Source organism: Pleurodeles waltl, chromosome 1_2 (assembly GCF_031143425.1).
Source record: "Pleurodeles waltl isolate 20211129_DDA chromosome 1_2, aPleWal1.hap1.20221129, whole genome shotgun sequence".
Lineage (NCBI taxonomy): Eukaryota > Metazoa > Chordata > Amphibia > Caudata > Salamandridae > Pleurodeles > Pleurodeles waltl.
In genome coordinates this window covers 872379028-872396194 of record NC_090437.1, presented here as the reverse complement: position 1 = coordinate 872396194, position 17167 = coordinate 872379028, and positions in this window count along the sequence as shown.

The following is a 17167-nucleotide window of genomic DNA, read 5'->3' as shown; positions in this document are numbered from 1 at the left end:
GCAGAGGCAAACATGGGAAGTGCACTGAAAGTCGGCCACAAAAAGGTGATGCACTTTCAGTGTGCCTCCTAAATGCGGACCTCTGGAAGGGAGAAAGGAGGTCAGGAATCCCATCGCGGTCCTGTGCAGTAACTCATTGTACCAGCCTCGAAATGGATCACTATTCCCCGTGCTTGATTTGTGCTTTTTGTTTCCGGTGCTGGGCACTGGCACTTATTTTTGAGGGACGGTACTTATTTTTCTGCCTTCAGAATTTACTGCGAGCGAAAGACACATATGGGAAAGACGGAGGAAGAGAAAAACAAAAAAGAGTCACAAAGGGAGGAAGCAGAACGCTGTGAGAGTGAGCTGAAGTGGCAGGGAGAGGCTGTAAATGGATTAAAGAGGCCCGATATGGCTTCAGTATTATGCTGCCTCAGTATTCCACATTTGCACATTTAATTACAGAAGTCGCATGTTTAAGAGGAGGGCTTTGGGCACCTGCACGTTTTAATTTGCAAATTAAGCACTGCCTTCCCCTCTAGAAAGTGCAGGCAGGTTGCCACCTGCACTGTGAAACACAGAGTGGCTTTGAAGCAGTTGCTCCATATTTCACTTGATTGGGATGCCCAAGGTCAGCATGACTTTGCGACTGCACTAAGGGTAGCCCATTCACCATGATTTTCCCCGCTTGCTCCCGGTGCACATGTTTTAAGATGCGCTGTGACAGAAACAGGGAAAGTGTGCCTTATAGTAATACAGGCCCTGGAATGCCGAGCAAGTTGCAGCTTTCCTGAGGCTGCTCTTTCCCTGAAGTGATATTGTACGCGGTGTAGGAATGCACACCTTGAGAGGCAGCCTGGTGTGCAAATGCACATTTTCTTTTTTTTCACTGTGACAAAACATTTTTCCCCATGGAGAAACCACTTCTTCTGCAGCCCTTAAAAACATTTTTGAGAGGTTTGGGGAGTCGGTTAATTCCTCTTGCCTTGCTGCAAGAGAGGTTATTCCAGTTCTTTTCTAGATGAAATCCCAGACTGTTTCTTTCCTAGAGTAAAACTCAGACTGTTTTAATGATGCAATTGCACTGAGTTAGATTGTGAATGGTAGTGGCTCAAAAGTTGGAGAGTAGGCCCAGTAGGCTGTTTTTTTAAAAGAGAGCAGCTATTAAAAAAAAAGAATTCTGAATACAATCGACATTACAGTCATTATACTGATATTTTCTATGTCAGAAACATCTAGGCCCTGGATCGATGGAAGGGTTGACGCAGAAAATATGTTTATCGGTTTTCGTTGCCTCAATGAAAATAGGTCACATGTAGTTAGCAAGAACATTTGGCTTATTTAGCACATAGCAAGAACATTTGGATTAGTTAACAAAGGGTTAACACAAACTTTTCACTGAGGCATGCCTTTACATAAAATAGTGAATATTGGTTTTGTCATGTCTCAGGAATTGCAAAGTGGAGGTCTCCAAGTATCTAGGCAATCTACAAATATATTTGTGTTGTTGCCTTCGAATGATGTTGATGTAATTGCAGCCCATTTAGGCCAAACAAAAATTGCCACATACATGGACAAATTTATATTGAACTTTACTGGAATACACCTCCAAAAATGTACAAAAGATTAATGTTATAAGTTAATGTTATACTGTACCACACCTTATTATATCACAGAAGTTACAGAAAATATGCACACCAAGTCACTTCACAGGTTCTGCTGTAGAAATGAGCAAATATCCCCTTGTTACTCAAAAAGGGAAGTGATACTTTGCCATCATCCCAAATGACGTTATCACTCTCTTTGGTATATCTGTAAGAAATTTGAAAAAAATTATCTGAGGTGTGGGATCTTGCACATTTATTTCAGCATTTTGATGTTTTTAAAGAATCTTGGAAGGTATTCAGAAAGGCTTATGCATTAATTTTTGTGAGCACAAACTCACCTTATGCTGGATTATTTGTGGTACAATATATCCAGCCGCAAATTAGTAAATTAGAATTAATTATGTTCATATTTTTTGCCATTAAATCTTTTTTACTCACAACGATGACTGGTTTTATGCATATTTTTACAAAGTTGACACACTCAATACAGGAACATGATGGCAATTCAGAGATTTCTAACAAGGACTTCTCTTGATATTCAGAAATCACCCTTCATTGCTTTCTCCTGGTGTTTCCTTGTCCTCATTCTAAGTGTATCCTGACAGGTTTTTACACAGTGTACGACCAGAGCATGGGAGCACCTCTGTTGAAGGCACACAATTGCATTGATCCACAAGTAGAAGATATGAAAAAAAATTGTCTTGAAAGACAATAAACTTCCTATATTGAAAAGAAAACACGGGGGAAATATTCTATATCAATTTGGTCTGCTTTAGACCCGAGGGAAATCAGAAACTTTGTAATTGCAATATTAATTGATTTCTAAACTTACAATCACTTTATTGTTTCATAATTATTTTTTTCAACCTAACTGTGGGCTCGCCTGATGTTCCGCAAACCTGTTAATCTGTTGCAATATTTGAAGACAATTTTAGCTCATTAGGTTTCATTTATACACGGAAAAGAGTGGTAAAATGCAAAGGGTGGTGATTTGTGAGCTGTAACAATACGACTGGTTGCAAAACCGATTGCACCTTTGTTGTAGCAGTGTAAATCATGATAATTGCCCTGTGCCTATTTTTGTTCACAGACACATACAGATGTATGTGACTTGTAAGACAGGAAGGTGTCACATCATAATCGCTTTCTAAAGTTTATCTTTCTACATACTCCTGTGAAACTTACCCGAAATTAATTAAATGGCTTAAAAGAAGATGGGAAATGTACACCTGTGTTATAAAGCAGTGGTGGCAGTGCAGGAAATGCCGGTTTCAAAATATTATTATTGAAAGTAAAATGCTGTGTAGGACAAGAAGTGAATCATGGGCTGTGAAACGCCTCCTGTGCATTTTAGTGAAGCCTTGAGGTTTATAGAAAGATGAATGCTCATATTTTACGACACTTGCATTTAAGAAATTATAACTAGTGATGTAATGAATAAGAATGTCTGAGGTTTATCACTGTGACAGCATACGTTTGAATGTGTATTTCAGGGAGATTCATATGTACAACATAAAACACATCATGCTGATCTATTGCTCCAAGACAGAACCCAGCACTAGATTGATGCTGCACGCAATAACTGCTTAGAAAAAGAAGAAATCACACACCCTAATGTCAGTGGAAGGAACTCAAACACCACATAATACATTCACCGCATACTACTCCATTCGCCATGCAAACACAGCCACACTCTTAGCATATTTTCACACTAATTCCTGTCATCCAAAGAATCACTAAAAACAGAAAAACAGACTGCCTTGGAATTGAGTCTGTCCCTAACGGAAGCCTTTGTTATCCAGATACTTAATACAACTAGCAAGGCTCATTTTTGAAGAATGCCACATGACTATACCATGTATACCATGTTGTTAACTTTTGTGATATACTAATGTTAAAATGGTATCTAAGAAAATAACAAAATAAACCATTTTCAGCAGTCGTTGGTACTGAATACAACCACAAATGGCGGTAACTATTCAGTTGTTGAAGTTACAGGTATGTCACCTTTAGTTTGTTGCTCACCAGTGTTGGGATAGCAGTGTACACGTTGTGCAGTGGTTTGTGTCTGTGTCATTTTTACCAGTTTATTTCAAGCCGACTCCTATTGTCTTGCAAATAAATGCACGTTTGTGGCCAGCAATCAAAACTTCATAAATTCACTGAATATCTTATATCAGCATTCACATCGATCTATTTGTCATTTGTATAGCAGTGCTAGACGGATTTCAACCTACAGCAGTGTTAGGCTTGGTGACAGCGATTTGTCACAACTGCGAAGGGCAGAAGCGACAGCTTGGTGACCTGGTTGGGAGCTGCCTGTGAGGTCCTCTAGAGTGGGAGACCTAGTGACACAGTCCACATTATTAGGCTTCTCTTGTTACATGTCCTCCATTGTGCCACAATGCTGTAGCCATCATGTTACCATGGTTGGTTGTCCAGATCAGTAGAACCACTTACTGTCTCATGCTAGAAGCCCTACACTGAACTTGTAAAATTCTACTATGTTGCTACCCCTTCAAAATGAATTTAATATTAAAGACCTTGCACATCAAAGGTATCGCAACTCTGTTGACTGTGTCTTTTGTTAGTTTTTTTGCTTCTCAGATGTCTGCACTTGTGCCTAGACAGTGCGTAATTGGAGTCGGTTTGTTGCCAGTGGGGCCCACAAGCACTCCTTTTTGGGAGCAGCACTTGTTTTTCCTCATCAGATATTGACCGCAACCATGAAAGCGAAAGAAGTAGGAAGAGAAAGATGGACAAACTACTCAAAGGAAGAAAGCTGGAACCTGCAGGAGTGAGATAAAGGGAGAGGGAGCGTCTAATAGTGGATGGAAGAGCCATGATGTTATTTCGAGAATGCACAGCCTTGGTTTTTGGTGCGCCAACGTTTAAAAGAACTGGCTGTGGGTTTTTGAGCAGTGGTTTGGGCACCAGCACTCAATCTGTTACAAATTAAGCACCGTGCGAGACCCCAGAAGCACAGCTGGAGGAGAGGCCGCGAACACGCCTGTCTCTGTTGTCCCAATCATTTAAAATCTGAGTTTGGTATGCATAACAAAACCAAGCGACAGATATGAAAGATACGATTATCACTTCAAAGTGGTCCAAATCCACGCCAGCATGTGCCCTACCGTGCTGCATGTTAATATGACGGGGGCCACCTATGGGATTGGCAGTCATGTACCACATTAAAGCCTTTACTATCTCCGGTTATCTGTTTCTAGGTGTGCCACAGTCTAAAACCAGCTTTTGCTGAGGCACTCTCCTGTCAAATGCTGCTGAAATACAACTGGCGCAGGAGGAAATTGCTCTTAACCGCCAATTTTACTTTGGGGTAAGTATCTTGCTGTGGTTTGCAATTGTTCGATACAATTAGGCAAGAAGCTCCTCGCCTATGAGCTAAAAAGCTCACAGTATGCTTTCTTGTGGGTGGAGACAACGCATAGCAAATGGCATATTTGTTTCTATTTCTGATTCTTTCCCTCGCCGTAATGTGGTAATTACAGCTCTCATTTGTTCTATGTACAATTATCTTCCTGGATTTCTATGTGGACAACAGCACAAAAGGTCTAATTTAATGGCTACTGTTTTTTTTCTTAGTGTCTGCAGTTCTCCAGTGTGAAGTATGGAGTGTCTGGGGGAGTTGTTGCCTTCTCTTATTAAGGACATCCTCTGTCTCACTGGGAATGTTTTGCTTCGTGGCTTTGCATTCACTTTGGTCTTCACGGTGTTATGTTTCCCCTGGGCTCTTAAAAGATGACCCCCGTCCCTCTGAAATTGAACCCCACTGTTTTTACAACTGTTCGCACAAATTGGAGAACTGAAATTTTCCGTGTCTCGGCGAGCCAAATAGGGATAATTCCGATGGCGCTGCAGAGTTTGCACTTTTCAATACACAACCTTGTTCTTTGTATCCACAACAGAACTGACTTTGAAACTTCCACTTGTACTTTTATGAAACGCACTCGATCAGTCTTAAATGACGCTGCTCATTTGTCTTTTCATTCTCATAAATATATTACAGGCTTTCACCAGGGCATGACTTGAATATTACTGTGCAGCAGAAGCGAGTGGTAATTCCACTCTAGCCATTTATGCACTGATGTATCTATCTCTGTTAAAAAATAGTACATTTGCACTTCATAGCTTTGTTTCTTTGCCGCAGGGGGCGATTTCAGGGCAGACAAAAGGAGACAAATCACAAAAAAATGTTTTACTGGCACCACTAGATGCTCTTTGTGACAAATTAAGATAGTGCATACTCTAAACACCCTGCCCCACCGTATTATTAAACCAGGATACCGGAGGTGGTAACGTGTACCAAGAACATTTGTGCACACGTGTTGTGTGGTACTGTGTGACAGAGCTGATGTGGTCATTTTTTGTGTGCTGCTGTGTGTATATGCGCTGTGATTTTCTTGTGCTGCCCTGCAGTTGCTGTGTTGCCTTTTGCTTTGTCTAGTTTGTTGTGCTCTGCCCTGATATGTTTTTATTGTTGTTATGCTCTATTATGCGCTTTAAGTATCTCAGCAAATGCTGCTATATTTCCAGCCAAACAAAGCACATGCCTTGAAAGTTGAAGTGACAAGCAACCATTTATTTATCTAAGATGGTAATAAAGCACTGCTCCAGCTCTTTCCCACTTAAGACAACAGTGGTCCCAAAACTGTGGAAGAGACTGTGCCACGGCTCTGTGCGCTGCCTCTTCCCAAGTCTACCACAGACAGAATCCACCCCTGGCCTCTACCCAAAACTACAAAGAAAGCGAAAAACATAAAAGCAGTTTGCTCTTCGTGACCTGAGAGCCTCAGTTGTTCTCACTAAACAAGAGTTACCTCATGAGGCACATGCAGGATTTTATGCTCAGTGTCAGCTATGAAGGAACTATCCTTCATCCCATTGCACCCATCTTCCTCTCTCCCACACCCCTCGAACTTTCCGCTCCCTGACTTTAGGAATTCATGGCAGCTCTTCCTGCCCTTACCCCCCCCACCCCTCGCTGGTTGGCACCCGCTATTCTGCCGTGCTTTGTTGCTGTCTAGCTGGGCTTGCATTTTTTTACATCCACCTCTTCACATATTCATCAGTTCCTTAAACCTATATGAATAATTCTATCCAGACATCTGTGGCTTTTGAAAGAGAGCGATATTGCTTTTAATGCAGTGCCTTCACCGTTAGGTCTTTAAGTGCCTGTGCAATCTTAACATGACAAATGAGTACTAATTGTCAGAACACGATAGGCTCGCCCAGGCATCCTTTGGTGCCCCGTCACGTGGGTTGCAACAAACCATCCTTTCCACAAGGTCAGACCTTTTCGCATCAATGGGTTGTGCTCCACAACACTGCAGGAGCAGGACATTGAGGGGGACCTTCACTGAACAGGACGGAGTGCTTCGCCACACAATCGCAGCCCATGTTTACTGTTCAGCCAGCAGACAAGCAGTCCTGAATTTAAATATGAAATATTATTTTCAATTAAGCCCTGTTATTATTGAGGTTATTGATTGAGGTGCGCAAGTTTGTTTATACACGACCACATCATCTGCGGCTGCTCCTGCTAATAAAAAAACGCTGAAAATTAGAACCGGGCATAAAAGAGTAGCTGAGTGTTTGTTGGGTCCTGGGAAGGGAGACTTACGCACAACATCAATGCACAGGGCGGGCTGACCGGTGACACAGATGAAGGGTTGCTGGAGTGGGGTGGTAGGTTGGTAAGTGATACTGAACAGCTTAAGAGTTTACCGCAAGAGCCTTTCAAAGGGTTCTGTAGTGTGCTTAAGAGAGCAGCAGCACAGAGCTACCGAAGACACGGTGGGAGCCCACACTGTCCCGTTTCCCAAGGAAGATATTCCCCAGTCTTAGAATGTTCCCGTGTAGGCTACTGAGCAACGTTATAGACATACTATACAATAATGGGAACCGACCATCCTTTTTTTAGTGTTAGTTATTGACATTATTTTTTATAATTATTAATATTGTTTTTACTGTGACTAAATAATCTAAAACATAGGACTAACCATAGTCTGTATCCTATAATACAAAACTGATGGATTCCACTGAACAATCTGTACACTAACAGTCCCCTTTATTGAGAGTCATTTTGAATGCAAAATATTTACACATCCTACACATATCAGAGAAAATCAACCTATAAAGTGTTTTATGGACAAGTGGAGAAGATGCTTCCTTCAAAAAAGCAAAAAGTGCAACATACAGTAATCTTTTTTTTAAATGTCTTGCATGCTTAAGTTATGCATATGTAAATTCTGAGTGAGCTAAGAGCATTTCAAGGTAAGTGTTAGACAAGTCACTAAGGAAATGCAAAGCAAAATGAGTTCGTGCCCTAAAAGTATAGCCTTTTGGGGTCAGCCAGATTTATTTAACAACGATTTTGCTACACACACCAGGCACCTAACTTGTGTCCAAAAGGAACTGGCATAAGTTCTGAAAAAGTTGGCTGAGGTGCACCAATCAATTCTGTATTTGCAATATGTATAAATGAGGAAATAAATATTTAAGAGCTGAATAAATGGAAATCAACGACTTTCCCAGAACACGCATTACAAACGTGCATACCAAGTGTACATTTAGCAAAATAATCACAAGTAACCATTCAATGTAACCACAAAGCACGCCTCTGCATTTCATAGAAAACGGGGGCATGGTGCATAACCCTGGAAAATTAGTTCAATGATTTTAGTTGGGGTAACTTCCTCTTGGTGTTACTAATTGGATACTCTTGTTTACACTTTCCTACTTAAAGGTCAGACATTTACAAATAAGAGCCCTTGTAATTAGGAAGCTATTGGTAGAGTTTTGTCCCCAGGTTTTAGTCAACATGACATTTTAGCATATTGTAAAATGTGCAGTCCAACATACGGCAAATTATTTACTGGAAATAAATAAGTAACTGCTAAGAAAGTAACTGAGCAACCATCGAATGAGTGTAAGAAACGCAATGATACAAAAACGAAACACATCCCTACCTGACTTTGCACTTTGACTAAAATAGTTCCTACCTGAATTCCAATGGCTGGTAATAAAAACGTTTGCAACTTTCTCAAATTCTCGGTCACTTTTCTTCTCCATACCGGTATGCAGAGCAGACTTGCGTTTCAGAGGCATTACTATTTAAGTAATGCTGTTCATAGTGCAGGCACATGCAAAGTGGAGTGATTGGAGCTATGCAGGAGGACAACACAAGACCACACATTTTCAACATTATTAAAGCATATTACTAATGAATGAAGCGTGCAAAAAAAATCCACTCAAGCTGAAAGCTCTCTGGAACAAAGGATGGGGTGTTATTAACATTTGATATATTGGGATCTTAATTGCTCTGTGTCTGCAATTTCTTCGCTTTGAAACGGTGGTCTCTTTTAGGGAATTTTGCTAGTGCATGTTAAGAACCACCCCTACCTTATGGTATGAAAATCCATCGCTTACAGGCCTTGTGCGGTCTCTTTTAAAGTTCCTGCTTTAGATGCAAATGTCTTACGTTTGATGAGTCGTGGATGTCGCTTGGAGATGAGATTGTCGAAAACTTCCTAGCACTCTGGAGGCTACGAACATAGATCGCCATGTGCACGTTTGTCGCAATATTTGTGCTTTTCATGGTGTACAATTTTGCTGCATTCGGTCACAAACCTCACTGACTACATGCTACGTCAAATTGTTTTTATTCATAGCACACAACAAAATGCACACCTAGATTTTAGGACATGTTACCTTTAAGCATCGCAGAAATCCATGGCTCTCGCCGAAGTTGTCACGCCTTTCCAGAAGTATTACGTCTTCAAATCCTAGAAAGTTGGAGGAACTCGCTTTCTAACTGAAAGTGCTAAGATGGATCACTCTATTTCACCGTGTAGTTTTATTTGTGACATGGTTTTTTACCACTCGTACTGATATAGTAAAGCACGCTTTGCTAGGCAGAATGTAAAACCATTTGAATGTGTTCAGATTAATACGAAGTACGACGCCTGTGTGTTGTGGAATTCTGATTTGACAATGCACAGGGTTCAGAGGGCAGCTACACTCCACAGAAGCAGAGACAAGTCAATGCCCTAAATATATATCTATCTATATATATATAATTTTGTGTATCTTTATTTATTTGGTTTATATATAGCACAATTTTCATTTGAGTGATGTGACCTTTCAGTACAAAATGAGTGGAAAGACTTGCGTTTAGTCACAAAGGGTAAGGGTAGGTTTGTCTTTTTGATGTGTTTGGGGGTATTGGGAGAGGGGAAACACCACTATTATCATTTTATGTTGGAGGTGCGAGGATTCTGAAGTCGTGAGGCCATGGGGACGTTTTATCCTTACATGTATATGTTAAGATCTTTGCATTTTATATCTGATTATTAAATGAGTTCCTAAGAAATTAGCATGCTATCTAAAAGAATCAGCCACAAGAGTGGTTTCTTTTTGTGTGCCAAGTCACTGCGTGATAATGCCAGTAAATGTGGTGTACTGTCTGGAACTAGTTTGTTGGACAAGTACACTTGAATTTTGTATGTGTTTTTTGCGTGAAAATGCCCACATCTTATGATTAATGGGCAGCTAATGAAGGCGTTAATATTGCTTTAGAGTGGCTAGACTCACATCTGAACAACAGATTGTGGGTAGGACATAAAATATGATGGGGGGGGGTTCCCCTTGTCCTAACAACTGCAAGTTGCATTACTTGAGACACTGTCACAGTTCATGTTCTTCTGTTGCAAGGTGCAGGGTTCCCTTTTGGGCTTAAATATGAAGACAAAAACTGGAGGATTATGTAGGAAGGCTGCATGTTCACGTATGTGCCCTGCATTGAAGTCAGATGCTTTTTGGAGGACGCTCCCCCTCACTGGATTGTTTCCAGAAAAGCTTAGTCTTGTGGCACAATTCCTTTACTGGACCGAACAATCAGTTCTGTCTACAACTGGAACCAATTCACAAATTGATTCGTTTGGGTATTTGCTTTAGGGTCTGCTCTCTGGGAAATATATTCACAGCTAAACGTTTTTATCAAGTGATCTAAGTGCTATGTCTTTGTTACTTCTTTTGAGATTTAGTAAACTTCATAGCTTTTCTACTGTTATTGATTTCCATGTGAGGCCGTTCTTTATCTGCACCACATCTTGAACAGTGAGGAAAGGCTGCATCCCAATTAAGTAGTGACAGCTCTCTGGTGGATTACTTCAGATCGTTTTTTCTCACAGTTAAACCAGATTGTTTTTGTTGTACAGCTAAATCACACAGAGTTGCCTTAAAATAGTGCAGTGATTGTTCTTTGAAGAATCCTGCATCTGGGATGCAACTTGCTCACAATCGTTTAACGTGGAAACATGCAGTAGGGCAAAGGTTCTTCTAGAAGCATAGTCCATTCAGACACACAAAAGATTTCGCCCAACATATACCGCACAATCTCACATGGACAAAACGAAACCAGAAAGGGGGAGGAGGCAGTCTCTGATTATTGTAACCCACTAAGCAAATACAGTGGGGGTCATTCAGGGTTTGGCAGAATATGTAATCTCCTTTAAATTCATGGTTCAACTTCTCCACCAGACTTGAAGTTCCTCTGTCTCACTGAGAGGTGGAGGTGGAGGAATGATCAGATGACCAGGCGTGAAGGCTCAGCTGGCCTGGTCATCAGAAATCTTTTCCCAGCAACCCAGCAGCCCATCAGCCACAGGTCTCTAGACCAATCTGTTAAAAACCTCATAATCAGTGCTTAATTTGTGCTTGTTGTTTCCGGTGCGAAGCCCCAGCACTTATTTTTGAGGGCGGTGCTTATTTTTTCTGCCTCAAGCATTTACTGCGAGCAAAAGAGACATATGGGAAAGACAAAGGAGGAGAGAAACAAAAAAGCGTCACAATGGTAGGAAGCAGAAAGCTGCAAGAGTGAGCTGAAAGGGCAGGGCATGGCTTTCAATGGATTGAAGAGGCCCGAGATAGCTTCAGGATTATGCTGCCTCAGTATTCGCCCATTTAATTGCAGCAGCCATGTGTTTAAGAGGAGGACTTTGAGCAGCAGCATCTTTTTATTTACAAATTAAGGACTGTGCGTACTATCTACTAGGGGAAATCTCTGACAATGCATATTTGTCATGCATTGGAACACCATGTGAGGTACGAGAGACTGACAAGCAGGAAACATTATCAATGGCTATCACACACATGGATAAACCTCCCTGAAAATCAGGACAACTTCTGTGTTTTTTTTTGTGAAACAAACATAATGCTGAGTGGACAATCATCAGATGGCAGCTCACCGGGCATTACATTTTTGATGAAGATGCTCCGACCAAAATGTTGTGAAATGGAACTCTGCCAAGAGGCGAGGGCCTCTGCTACTACAGCAGGCTTCCCACCTTTGAGTAGATGTCCTACTAAATCCCAATTCTCACAGTTTTCTTACAACGTTTCTCTAAAAAGTTGTTAGACTTTTCATCCTTGGCGTGGTCTCCCTTAACTTTTTGCCTCTGTTTCCCAGGTTGTTGATGTGTGCTAGACTCCAATTTTGCTGTTTTTGTTACTCTGGACACTTTACCACTGCTAACCAGTGCTAAAGCGCAAGTGATCCTTTACAAAATTTATATGTAATTGGTTTATCCATGATTGGCATATTTGATTTATTAGTAAGTCCCTAGTACAGTGCACTAGAGGTGCCCAGGCCCTGTAAATCAAATGGTACTAGTGGGCCTGCAGCACTGGTTGTGCCACCCACGTAAGTAGCTCTGTAATCATGTCTTAGACCTGCCACTGCAGAGTCTGTGTGCGCAGTTTTAACTGTAAACTCGACTTGGCAAGTGTACCTACTTGCGAGGCCTAAACCTTCCCTTTTCTTATATGTAAGACACCCCTAAGGTAGGCCCTAGGTAGCCCCAACAGCAGGGAGCAGTGTATGGTTAAGGTAGGACATATAGTAATGTGAACACTGAACTATTGCTAAATTCGTTTTTCACTGTTGAAAGGCCTGTCCCTCTCATAGGTTTACATGGGGGCTACCTTTAAATTTGATTAAAGTGTAGATTCCCTTTGGGAGTGGATGGACATGTGGAGTTTGGGGTCTCTGAACTCAAAATACATCTTTTAGTAAAGTTGATTTTAAGATTGTGTTTTTGAAAATGCCACTTTTAGAAAGTGAGCATTTTCTTGCTTATACCATTTCTGTGACTCTGCCTGTTTGTGGATTCCCTGTCTGGGTCAGTTTGACAGTTGGGCTGGTTGCACCTCACACTAGACAGTGACACAAAGGGAGCTGGGGTGTAGTCTGCATTTCCTGATGAGCCATCTGTGCTAGGAGGGAGGGGAGGCGTGGTCACACCTGAAAGGGCTGTGCCTGCCCTCACACAATGCAGTCTCCAACTCCCTGATGAGTGTCTGGGGCCTGGCCTGGGCAAGGCAGGATTTCACATTAAAGAGAGACTTTGCTTTGACGTAGGCCTACTTCAAAGGAGAAATTGGGTATAAGAAGGACACCCAAATCCACAGACTTTGGAACACTTCTGGAAACCAAGAGGAACCTCTGCCTGGAGAAGAGCTGAAGAGCTGAGGAAGAAGAGCTGCCCTGCCTGTGACTGTGCTTTGTGGAGCTATCCTGCAGTTGCTGGTTCTGCCAGAGTAAGAGGGCAAAGACTGGACTTTGTGTGCCTTCCTGCTTGTGAAGATCTCCAAGGGCTTGATTTAGAGCTTGCCTCCTGTTGTTTGAAGTCTTAGGGGCAGCAAAGACTTCTCTCTACCAGCCCCTGGAGTCTCTGGAGAGACTCCTAGTCTGTCCTGTGGTGCCCATCCAGTTCCTGGGACCCTGATAGGAGAAGCTGACAGCCTAAGAGGAAGAAATCCACGCACAGAACGCTGTGCGGGGAAAAGATCGACGCAACTCTGATCTGCAGTGGAAAAATCGACATGCCGCCGGCTTCGCGGCTGAAAGTCGATGCTCGCCTGCAATGCTACTGAAGAATTGACGCACTAAGCTGCAGAAACGACGTGCAGCATCGCTGACGGAGGCTAGGAGATCGCAACCCGTGCTGTGTGGTTTTCAGATCATCGTGCGGCTGGATTTCTGACGCAAGCACCGCTGGGCATGTAAAAACACGCCTCCGTACCCGAGAGTGCTGACCAGATCGACGCATCGCTCTCCTGTGGAGAGAATAAACGACGCGCCCGACCCGACGAAAGGAGAAACGACGCAAGGTCTCACTCGTGAGTGAAATCGACGCATCGCAAGCCCTTTTTTAATGCACACTTGCCCTTGCAGAGTTATTTTTGACACACCCAAGGTACATTTTCACGCTACTAGTGTTAGTGTGTGTTTAAAACTACATAAAGACTCTTTTTGCTTTTTAATTGAATACTTGACTTGTGTATTGTGGATTTTTGTCATTTTGGTCTTGTTTTGTTTAGATAAATATTTTCTATTTTTCTAAACCTGTGTTGTGTCATTTTGTAGTGTTTTTATTAAGCTACTGTGTGTGTTGGTACAAATACTTTACACCTAGCACTCTGAAGTTAAGCTTACTGCTCATGCCAAGTTACCAAGGGGGTAAGCAGGGGTTAGCTGAGGATGATTCTCTTTTACCCTGACTAGAGTGAGGGTCCTTAACCTGACTGCCAACCAAAGACCCCATTTCTAACAAAAGGGAAAAAAGAACATGGGACAGGAGGCTCAGCCTACAGAAGCTATGACGTTGCTAGAATCTTCAGTACTTATTTATTTTACTCTGCCACCATACTGCAATTCATCACATAGAGCACAAACCTTAAAAACAAATCATGTAGAATTATAGGAAACTGATCCTCCCCGAATGGATTCCCTGTATTTCTCTAGTAGATATGCTAGTATTTGTTTCACTCTCGGCACTGGCAAACTGCTTAATCAGTCCCCAGTGAATACTCTCTCAGTTACAACATGGTGACAATAGTTAAATCATATTGGCATGCCTGATTCTTAATAGGCCACATTAATATCGACAGGGAAATGCTCCAGTAACATGAAGTTCATTGTCCCTTGTGAGCTGAAGTGTGGATTACACCTCTCACAGGAATTGCCTCTAGAAGATGGTACAGGAATTCAAAGTTCTGGCTTCCTGAACATGTTAAATCAGTGCCTTGCTGGCAGCATGGCATGGCGTCTTCATCTAGGTGACCACCTTACCTAACGTTATTATGGACACTGTCTCTAGTCCAGAACTTTTCACTTACAAATCACTGATTTGATTTGCGTTATTTTAATTAGTTCAATTGAAGCAAAACAGAACTACCATAACCAGAGTGCATTTGGCTAAGTGGAAAGGATTTTCTGGTTTTTATATTTTTGTGCATCACTAATGACGATTACCATGAATTTTCACATATGATTCTACATATATAGGTGAATTAACATAAATTGCAATGTAGACATTTTTTTACTTATAGATCTGAAGTTATTACTGTGTTTTAGTTAGGCCACATTTCTGTGTAAATCTTCCATTTTGAATAAGATGGCTGTCATGTCTATCACTCACCCCTGCTTTCCCACAGCATACATCTTGTCCCCACAGGCTTTGTAGAGCACAGTCCAGCTGATTTCATAATAGTTTATTTCCACTAACATAGTTGTTCTGCTAGTGTTGAATCTTCTGTAGTGGAAATGTAAAACTGCAACAAGTATCTATGTTTTTCTTTCCTGCACTTGTTCTATTAATTTATGGAAACTGTTAAATGTTTCAGATTCTTTGCAAATCTCTGGATGACATTAGCATACAATTGGAATGGTGCTTATGTGTTAAGGTAATGACATTTATGTTTTTTCTTGTGTTCTGATTTGCTAAAGAAATTATACTTTAGCTCACACCATGACGACTTTGCCGTATTGGTAATATTTTAATCAAGAATTGTGTATTAAAACCCCTTGATTTAGGGGGGAGCCAGAGAACGTTCTTATTCTACTAGAAATGCAGCCCAAATTCTTTCTGATTTTGCTATGCATATGAGACTTTGAATAATTTCTGATTTTACATGCTTTGTATAACTCTTGTTCTGAGAGCATTCATGACAATTTTTCTGAATTGCCTATTTAGAATTTTATGATAAAACCCTTTAACTTCGTGTTGATCTAGAAGTCAGTCATTGAATGGGGTCATCTATTTTCTTACGTTTGTTTACTCTGCTAATTTGTTTGATGATTGGGGAGGTGCCCTAACATGGAGACAGATTGCATCATGAAATTGACTTTTAATCTCTGATCCAGTAACCCATGGGAGAACTGAATGAGATAAAATTTGGAGTATCTAAAGTTTGGGGTACAGTTTTGCTCCTACAGCTATCACACAGCAGTCCAGGACAGGAAACAATGTCCATAATGACCTTGAGGCAGGTGGTAACCCTGCCTTTATCTAAAACAATAGTTGTGGGCTCAGGACACTAATTTATGTCCGGAAAAAGCCTGACAGGGAGGGCAGTACAATGGACCCTTTGTTTTATAAGAGTTAGATTGGTTGAAGTTCTAGAGCCCCACAACATTGATGAGGCTAAAGGAAGATTTGTATATATGATTGTCTTCAGGCATCATGGGTCTGCTGGTGCTTAGGGGTGTGGATGAGGGGTTTGCTATTTTGATGGAGTTGATAGGCTTAGCAGCCCTTCATCTCCTGATTCACTCTCTTGCTATCTAAAAATTGGAACAAAATTGGACATTATAGAGAGGATCACATGAATTGGAATGGAAAAGCACGGAGTGAACAGTTTCCTATCGGAATGGTCTGAGACTAATCTGCTGCACTTGGCATCTAAGTGCTGGAAGTGTGCCTCAAAGCATCATTTGAACTAGTCTCTAGTTATCCCTGGGGCATAAAGGACAAAAGGCAAGGGGGCAACCTTGTGAAGGGCTCTGCAAGCTCAGTCAAGGTAAACTCTGGGCTGGGGGTCATAAGTGAGATGAAAAGAGAGAGAGGGTGTTCTTTATTTGGAAGTAGAGTGCAGTACCCATAGAACACTGGGGAGTTTTGGTACTATACAGCTAGAGCTCATTCAGCACTTGACAGAATATGATGAGAGGATTCTCCGTGGCCCAACAACTGCAAGTTGTATTAATTGAGGCACTGTCTCAGTTCATGTTCTTCTGGCTATTGGTACTGACTGGAAAGCCAAGAGAAAGAGGCAATTACCCCCACCTGCAAGATGATTACCTGTGCCACGCGAGAGGAACTCTGAGAATATTAGTACCATTGGAGTGTACCAACCTGCAAAACAACTGCCTGATGGGATAAAGGCCCTCATTTCAACATTGGCAGTATCGACTGCCTACCGCCACAGGCCTGATGCATAGTTGATGCATGGTGGACTTTTCCATATAAGAAGAGGCAGCCAGTCCCTTGTATTTGAGATGCTTTGTAATCATTTCTTCCATGGAAAGCTCAACACTCTGTACTACCACCCTCTCAGGGATTCCCACGATACCAATATTGGTAAGCCACTGACAACACTTCTGTTCTTGCAAATGAATATTTGGATTGATTCTGTAACCATGAAATCACCTTTCAGTAACCTGACATCATCTGTGGTTTGTGTTGTGAACTTTTCTCGGTGCCCACTCTTTCATA